This window comes from Nycticebus coucang, chromosome 11, assembly GCF_027406575.1.
Source record: "Nycticebus coucang isolate mNycCou1 chromosome 11, mNycCou1.pri, whole genome shotgun sequence".
NCBI classification, from domain to species: domain Eukaryota; kingdom Metazoa; phylum Chordata; class Mammalia; order Primates; family Lorisidae; genus Nycticebus; species Nycticebus coucang.
The window spans coordinates 74,002,525-74,010,432 of NC_069790.1; the positions used below are offsets into that span (position 1 = coordinate 74,002,525).

Consider the following 7,908-nt stretch of genomic DNA (forward strand, 5'->3'; position numbering starts at 1 on the left):
GCCGCCCCAAAAGGTAATTTTTAGAAGTTGCAACATACTTACATTTCCTCAGGTTCCACCAATCCGTGGGTACAAAAGAAGCATTACATTAACAGTAATGATCCAAAGTCTACCAGCTCTTGTTCTCACTGATTCACAGAAGGCACATTTGTTTCTGAGCTGCTGCTTCTGCCCAGCAACAGCTTTCTGCAGGACCTGCCCCGCATCACCACCCCTGGAGTCAGCTGAGCCCCGGTGGGGATGCAGTGTTGCCCAAGCTGTCTTGGTGCATGTAAGGAAAAATGATCATTTCTATATAGTTGCAGCCCCAGATCTAGGATAATCAATCTATGCTCTTATTTTTATGTTAAGGCTTGTTTTTTGTTTAAAATAAAAAAGTAACTTCCCAGTGGAATCTTCAAGATTATTTCAGATGTTTGGGAAAAAAGAGTTACATTTTAGGTTTATGTTTCCTTTTCAGAATTTAACAGTATGTACTATATTATAAAGCTATTTAGAATTCTGTTACATTTAAGAGCGGGCTAATTGTCTTAATTTTGACTAATAATGACATCAAATGTGTGCAGATCATATTTGGAATCAAATACTTGAATTCATATACCTTCAGTAAATTTTTTTTAAATTTCAGATTGACATGGGGGTACATATGATTAGGTTACATAGTTTGCTTTTACAAGGTTAAAGTCTGGGTTGTAGTTGTGTCCTTCACCCAGGAGTGGACAATGTACCTGTGCAATGTACCCTTTGGGTGGGAATTTACCTAACCTCTTCCCCTTCTCCCCCCTACTTGAATTTGAGTTTTTCTCTCATGTGATCGTGTAGTTGTTAATCTAGCCTTCCGTAGATATTCACTGAGCACTGGTATGTGCCAGGCAGTGTTCTATCTACATGCTAGGGACAAGAGAGTAACAAATCAACAAATTAGCAATCCTTTAATTCGTGTTATTATCTCATTTCCTCAACTATAATGAAATCCTGACTTCAAGTTTTCTGAGTTTCTGATCTAAAGAACTGCTAAGTCAGGCTCGGCCTTTAAGCCTAGCACTGTGGGAGGCAGAGGCCAGTGAAATGCCGGAGCTCAAGAGTTTGAGACCAGCCAGAGCAAGAGCCAGACCCTGTCTCTAAAAATAGCCCATGAGCAAGAGGATCCCATGAGCCCAAGAGTTTGAGGTTGCTGTGAGCTATGATGCTACAGCACTCTACCCAGGGCTACAGAGTAAGACGCTGTCTCAAAAAAAAAAAAAAAGAAAGAAAGAAAGAAAGAAGAAAAAGAGGGAGAACTGTTGTCTTCAATAGCATCAATCATTTGAAAGGAAGAAGGGTCAGTGATGAATTCTCTCTTTTTCAATTAAAGTAGCTGTAAAAAGAGGAAGGGGAATTCTGAGGGTAAAGAGAAAAAGTATTGTAGTCTTCTTGTTGAATTTCTGATTGAGTCTTGTACTCTCATTGATGCCACTTATACACCATACAACTTCTTCCTCACACCTACCTTACTTTGTGTGTGTGAGTGTGTATGTGTGTGTGTGTGTGTGTGTTGAGACAGAAATCTCACCCTGTTGCCTGGAATAGAGTGCTGTGGTATCATAGCTTGCAGCAATCTCAAACTCTTGGGCTCAAGAGATCCTCTTGCCTCAGCCTCCCAAGCAGCTAGGACTATAGGTGCCTATCATGACTGTCAGCTAGTTGTTTTTTTTTTCTTCTATTTTTAGTAGAGACAAGTCTTGATCCCTCAGGCTGGTCTCCTGAGCTCAGACAATCCACCCACCTCAGCTTTCCAGAGTGCTAGCATTACAGGCGTTAGCTCCTGCATCCAGCCCACCTACTTGACACTTTGAGACTACAAATGAATTTACTTTGTAATGCATGTTATGGCCTTTGGAAGCCCTCCAGTGGCCATACTTGAAAACAATTTCTTGCTATGCTCAAGTGTTGAGGTGTGAAGTCTACTCATGTTTTCAACTTACTTTGAAATCTATTTTTAAAAAAATAGATTAATGGAAAAATAGGATACATAGGCGGTTAGACATGTCATAAAGCAAATACATAGTATAACAATGTTAATTGCAGAAACAAGATGGGGATCACTGTATAATTCTTCATCTTTTCTGTATTTGAACATTTATATAATAAAATACAGAATAAAATCTTTTAATAGCCTGAGTTCAAATTATTGGAAATTTTGTTAAGACAACATGCAAACTATCAATAAAATTATTTTTGTTAGTGGAACATGGATTGAATTTTAAATATTTGAAAACATGTTTCTTTTTAGAAAGTTTAGACAATATTAATGTGGACTAGCTGTATGATGTTTTTAAAAAAGGTTTATTTTCCCAAAACATCTATTTTATGAACTCAGAAAATTGTTAACAAGTTAACTGAATTCATTTTTCTTTTTTTTTTTGGCCGGGGCTGGGTTTGAACCCACCACCTCCAGCATATGGGACTGGCGCCCTACTCCTTGAGCCACAGGCGCCGCCCTAACTGAATTCATTTTTTAAAGGTTTTTTTTTTTTTTTTAGAGACAGAGTCTCACTTTGTCACCCTCAGTAGAGTGCTGCGGCATCACAGCTCACAGCAATCTCCAACTCCTGGGCTTAGGCAATTCTCTTGCCTCAGCCTCCCAGGTGCCCGCCACAATGCCTGGCTATTTTTTTGTTGCAGTTTGGCCGGGACTGGGTTTGAACCCGCCACCCTCGGCATATGGGGCCAGCGCCCTACTCACTGAGCCACAGGCGCCGCCCAACTGAATTCATTTTTTAAATGAGGGAGGCAATTGTTTGAGAATTGTTGACAACACTTTCTTTTTCTTAGAGGAGATGCACTAGTTTGTGTTCAAAAGAGAAAGCAAAATCCATCCTTAACTGGTTTGAGGCAAAAGGGATTTATTATATGATACATTTCTAAATGTTGGCAGGGTTAAAGAAACAGCCTATAGGCCGAGCTTCAGGAGTGACTCACAAATCCACGTTAAAGACCTGGACTGTCACAGGACTACTGCTCATGTCATGATCTGGAAGCTACCCCTGTAGCCACTGGTTCCAGAGCCAAACCCCTTTTACCGTAATACACTCCAACAAGAAGGATGCCTCAGAACCTGCCTCTCCCTTGCTCGATTCTGAATTCTTCATTATACACAAGTGCCTCTAGTGGTGAATTTAGATTGTATCTACAACCCCAGCAGCAAGCAAATCTGAGAAGTTTTTAGCCTTCCAGAAATTAAAGCCCAGGAAGGTATATTAACAGGATGATGTCATTAAATGAATGGCTACTGGGAGCTTGCTTTTGTTTTTTTTTTTTTTTTTCATTTCAGATTAATTTGAGGCCTTAAACAACTAAGCCTTTTTTTTTCTTTTTCTTTTTTTAATACAGAGTCTCACTTTTTTTATACAGAGTCTCACTTTTTTAATACAGAGTCTCACTTTTTTTAATACAGAGTGCCATGTTGTCACAGCTCACAGCAACCTTAAACTCTCGGGCTCAAGTGATCCTCTTGCCTTAGCCTCTCCAGTAGCGGGGACTATAGGTACCCTCCACAACACCAGCTAATTTTTCTATTTTTAGTAGAGATGGGGTCTCACTCTTGCTCAGGCTGGTCTCAAACTCCTAAGCTCAAGGGATCTTCCCACCTCAGCTTCCCAGAGAGTTCCTTGTTAGGAACTTTTTTTTTTTTTGAGACAGAGCCTCAAGCTGTCGCCCTGGGTAGAGTGCCGTGGCATCACAGCTCACAGCAACCTCCAACTCCTGGGCTCAAGCAACTCTCCTGCTTCCGCCTCCCAAGTAGCTGGGACTACAGGCACCAGCCATAATGCCCGGCTATTTTTTGGTTATAGCCGTCATTGTTGTTTGGCAGGCCCGGACTGGATTTGAACCTGCCAGCTCAAGTGTTTGTGGCTGGTGCCTTAGCTGCTTGAGCCACAGGCGCCGAGCCTGCTAGGAACTTTTTAATGAACAGATTAGGCTGACAGTATCTGAACATGTTGATCAATATTACCACGGAGACTACCAGACATACTCAAATGAACCTCCCAATGGGTGCAATAGAACTAAATGGCAACATCTATGAAGGATTCTTGCCAAAAATGTCAAACTTGAATCAAAGAAAGCCTCCAGATCTAACTACTAGGTTTACAAGAAAGAGAGAGACGGAGGCACACGTTAACCCCTACATAAGGATGCACTCCACACAATGCGGAGGAGGAAACTCTATAAGAAAGGGGAGAAACTCAGTTCAGTAATTCTAGAGACATACCAAGTTAATCCATCCTTGTATAGATCTTGATTCAAACAAAGCAATTGTCAAAAAATATTTTATGAGACTCTCAGGGAAATTGGGGTAATTTGTCATATCAGGGAATTGTTGATTTTTTAGATGAGGTAGTGGTATTGCAGTTATGTCAACATCACTCCAATCACTTTTACAAGAAGGTCTTTGCTTTTTCTGATTGTTATAATGTACATTGTTTCTGTTGTAATTAATTTATTGGCTGTGTGCCTTATCCTGGAGAGAGAATTTATTGTGCAAGGGATTCTACATGGGAAACAATTCTTGTAACTATCCTATACTATAGGTAAGTTATGGTGTTCATTAAGGTTTTGGAAACACCTATTACAGCTTCTCTGAAAGCAGATTAAAAACAAATGTCTACTTTATTTTATTTCAGTAGATTTAGGAGGTATACATGTTTTTTTTTTCCTCCACATTTTTAAAATGGATATTTATTCATGAAGTATTAAGTACAATTTTGTTACGAGGATGCAGGGCATGTGGTGAAGTAGGGACCTTCAATGCATCCACGCTGAGAGGGCACACTGCACCCACCTGCCACCATCCCCACTCTCACCTCTCTGAGTTTTCAGTGTCCAACATTCCATACTCCGCTTCCATGTGTACGTATTTCTTTTTTCATTTTTGAAAGGTCACTTTTATAAAGCAGCATTTAAAAATAAATCTCACAACCCCAAACAATTTCTGACAGTGCTCCCCTCACATCGGTCAGCCACTTTTTCACTGCATGTCTGTCACAGGCCAGGCACACACACAGCTCTTCCCTCTTCCTGTGAAAGCACCTTCAGGGCTTCTTCCAGGTAAACTTTCTACGGGCTCCCTCCTGGCCTGGCTTCTTCCCTTCTCTGACTCCGGGGTCAGTAGTCAGCAGTCCAGCTTGTCTCATCCACTCCACCTCATCCTCAGAGACAAAGCTGCACAGGGCTTCGGCCATTGCCAAGCGGATGGCTCCAGCCTGTGCTGACCTCCCGCCCCCAGAGACTGTGCAGGTCACGTCGTTTTTCAAGTCGGTCAAGGAAGTGAAAAGGGGACATCAGCTGTTCTCTGTCCTGTGTGACTGGGAAGTACAGCAGAGAGTCAATTCCATTTACATTTAGTTTTCCACTTCCACGTTCATAAACAATGGCTGCTGCTGTTGCACTCTTTCTTTTACCTTCACTTGTGCTGAAGGCCATTCCTTGCTCGTCATACTGCACGGGTTCAATCAGCTGTTTTTTTGATTGAATAGTTACACTTCTGCGAAAGCTCTATACAGACTCTTCCTCAGCAGCACCACACTGCAATGTCCATAACTTTTCTAGCAGCTGAATGAAGTGCATATAATCTTGATCTGACAGTTTTTCCACTAACATTTCTTCTAGTTCCTCCTTAATCAGCCATCCGCTGCCAATCAGGTCTCTGGTTTCAGTTTTTTCTGGCAGGAGATCTTTGGCTTGCAATTGATTTTGATGTTTTTCCATTTTGAGTAACTTTCCATATACATCAGGCGACGTAGGCCAGCAGGGCGATGCCCAGCAGCAGCTTCATTCTCCTGCGGTTGACGGCAGACACCAGGCGCAGTAGCACCTTGCTGACCATCCCTTGCTGACCATCCCCGGGAGCTGCGCCGGTCCAGAGCCCTGCCGCGCGGGGGCCCGCCTGCTGCGGTATAAATGTTTTTTATTACATGGATGAATTGTATATTGCTGAAGTCAGGGCTTTTCGTGTTCCAGTCACCAGAATCTATACCATAGGTAGATTTTTAGTCCTAACCTTCCCATTCCCCTTCATTTTCAATGTCCATTATACCACTTTATTACCATATATCCCTTTCCTTAGCTTCTGGTTGTAACTGAGAAAGTGTGGCAACAAACGTCTATTTTAAAGTACACTTAGTATGTCTATGAAGAAACCAGAAGACAGGCTCAGTGCCAGTGGCTCAAGTGGCTAAGGCGCCAGCCACGTACACCTGAGCTGGCGGGTTCGAATCCAGGCTGGGCCCACCAAACAACAATTAAGGCTGCAACCAAAAAAATAGCCGGGCGTTGTGGCAGGCGCCTGTAATCCCAGCTACTTGGGAGGCGGAGGCAGGAGAATTGCTTGAGCCCAGGAGTTGGAGGTTGCTCTGAGCTGTGATGCGACAGCACTCTACCCAGGGTGACAGCTTGAGGCTCTGTCTCCAAAAAGAAAAAATAAAGAAAAGAAAGAAAGAAACCAGAAGACAGGCAGTTTTTCGGGGAAGTAAAAGGCATCTTAGCTAATTGATAGGTAAGGTAAACTGTCAGATAACATCTCCTCTAAAAAAATAAATATCAGGTTCTATTAGACGTTCAAAGCATTTTAAAATGTTCCTTTGCCCCTAAACTGTTAGAGGAGGGCAACTGTCTCATTATAAAGATGAGCAAAACCCCAAAGCATACCCCCAGCTAAAAGTGAGTCTTAATGTTACCAAATGCACCCATGGGGATGACACCTGGCTCATCAGTGCCCCCCAAACTAGTTAGCTGCACTCCTGACTTCAAATCTGTTAATGGGTTTAGGCCATGAATTCTGGTCATTCTGTTTTTGTGGGAGAAAAAAACCTTAAATATTACAGTGGTTTGTGGCCCTTCAAATCTCAAATTTACTCAACAAAATTTTATTTCTCAGTATATGAATTCTTTTACTAGGGATAATTTAAGTTATATTTTTAAGAAACACTGGCTTAGCCAAAAAGTATTTTATTTAGAATACTATGACTTTAAGCCAGGCATGGTGGCACATGCCTGTAGTCCCAGCTGCTCAGGAGGCTGAGGGAGGATCCCTTGGGATCAAGATTGGTCTTGAGTTTGAGACTAGCCTGGGATATAACGTGACCCCAGTTCAAAGGGGAAAAAAACAAATAGTATGATTTTAAAATCATGTTTCACATTCTTGGAAATGGATACCATTACATTTAAAATTTTTATTAATTAGGCTGGGCACATGGCTCACGCCTGTAATCCTAGAACTCTTGGGAGGCAGAGGAGTATGGATTCTTTGAGCTCAGGAGTTTGAGACCAGCCTGAGCAAGAGGGAGACCCTGTCTCTACTTAAAAAATAGAAAAATCGAAGGCAAGAGGATCACTTGAACCCAAGAGTTTGAGATTGTGTGAGCTATGATGACTCCATGGCACCCTACCCAGGGCAACAGCTTGAGACTCTGCCTCAAAAAAATTTGTTTTCAGCCAATCTGCAACAGAAAAAATAGCTGGGCATTGTGGCGGGCGCCTGTAGTCCCAGCTATTCAGGAGGCTGAGGCAACGGAATCCCCTAAACCTAGGAGTTGAAGGTTGCTGTAGGCTGTGTGATGCCACAGCACTCTACCGTGGGTGATAAAGTAAAACTCTGTCTCTACCAAAAAAAAATTATTAATTAATAAAACTAATATTTTCTCATAAATACATACAGAGCATTTTTCAGATATTATTTGAACTACAAAATAAAAATACTGCATTGTTTTCCTAAAAAATGATCCACTAAAAGACATTTTTTTTTTCTCTCAAGGAAAACTGTAGCATCTCTGCCTAATAGGGAATTGGTAATTAGATCATTAAAGAGATGACTAGTTTCCCTGGCAAACTGCAGCCCTCATTGGCTTGTGCTGCCTAGCTACACTGAGC

At 41.8% G+C, this 7,908-nt stretch overlaps 1 pseudogene; it reads right to left on the reverse strand.

The window, feature by feature from the left end:
• Positions 1–4,648: 4,648 nt before the first annotated feature.
• On the reverse strand, positions 4,649–5,880 carry LOC128598335 (28S ribosomal protein S9, mitochondrial-like; annotated as a pseudogene).
• Between the last annotated feature and the right edge of the window lie 2,028 nt (positions 5,881–7,908).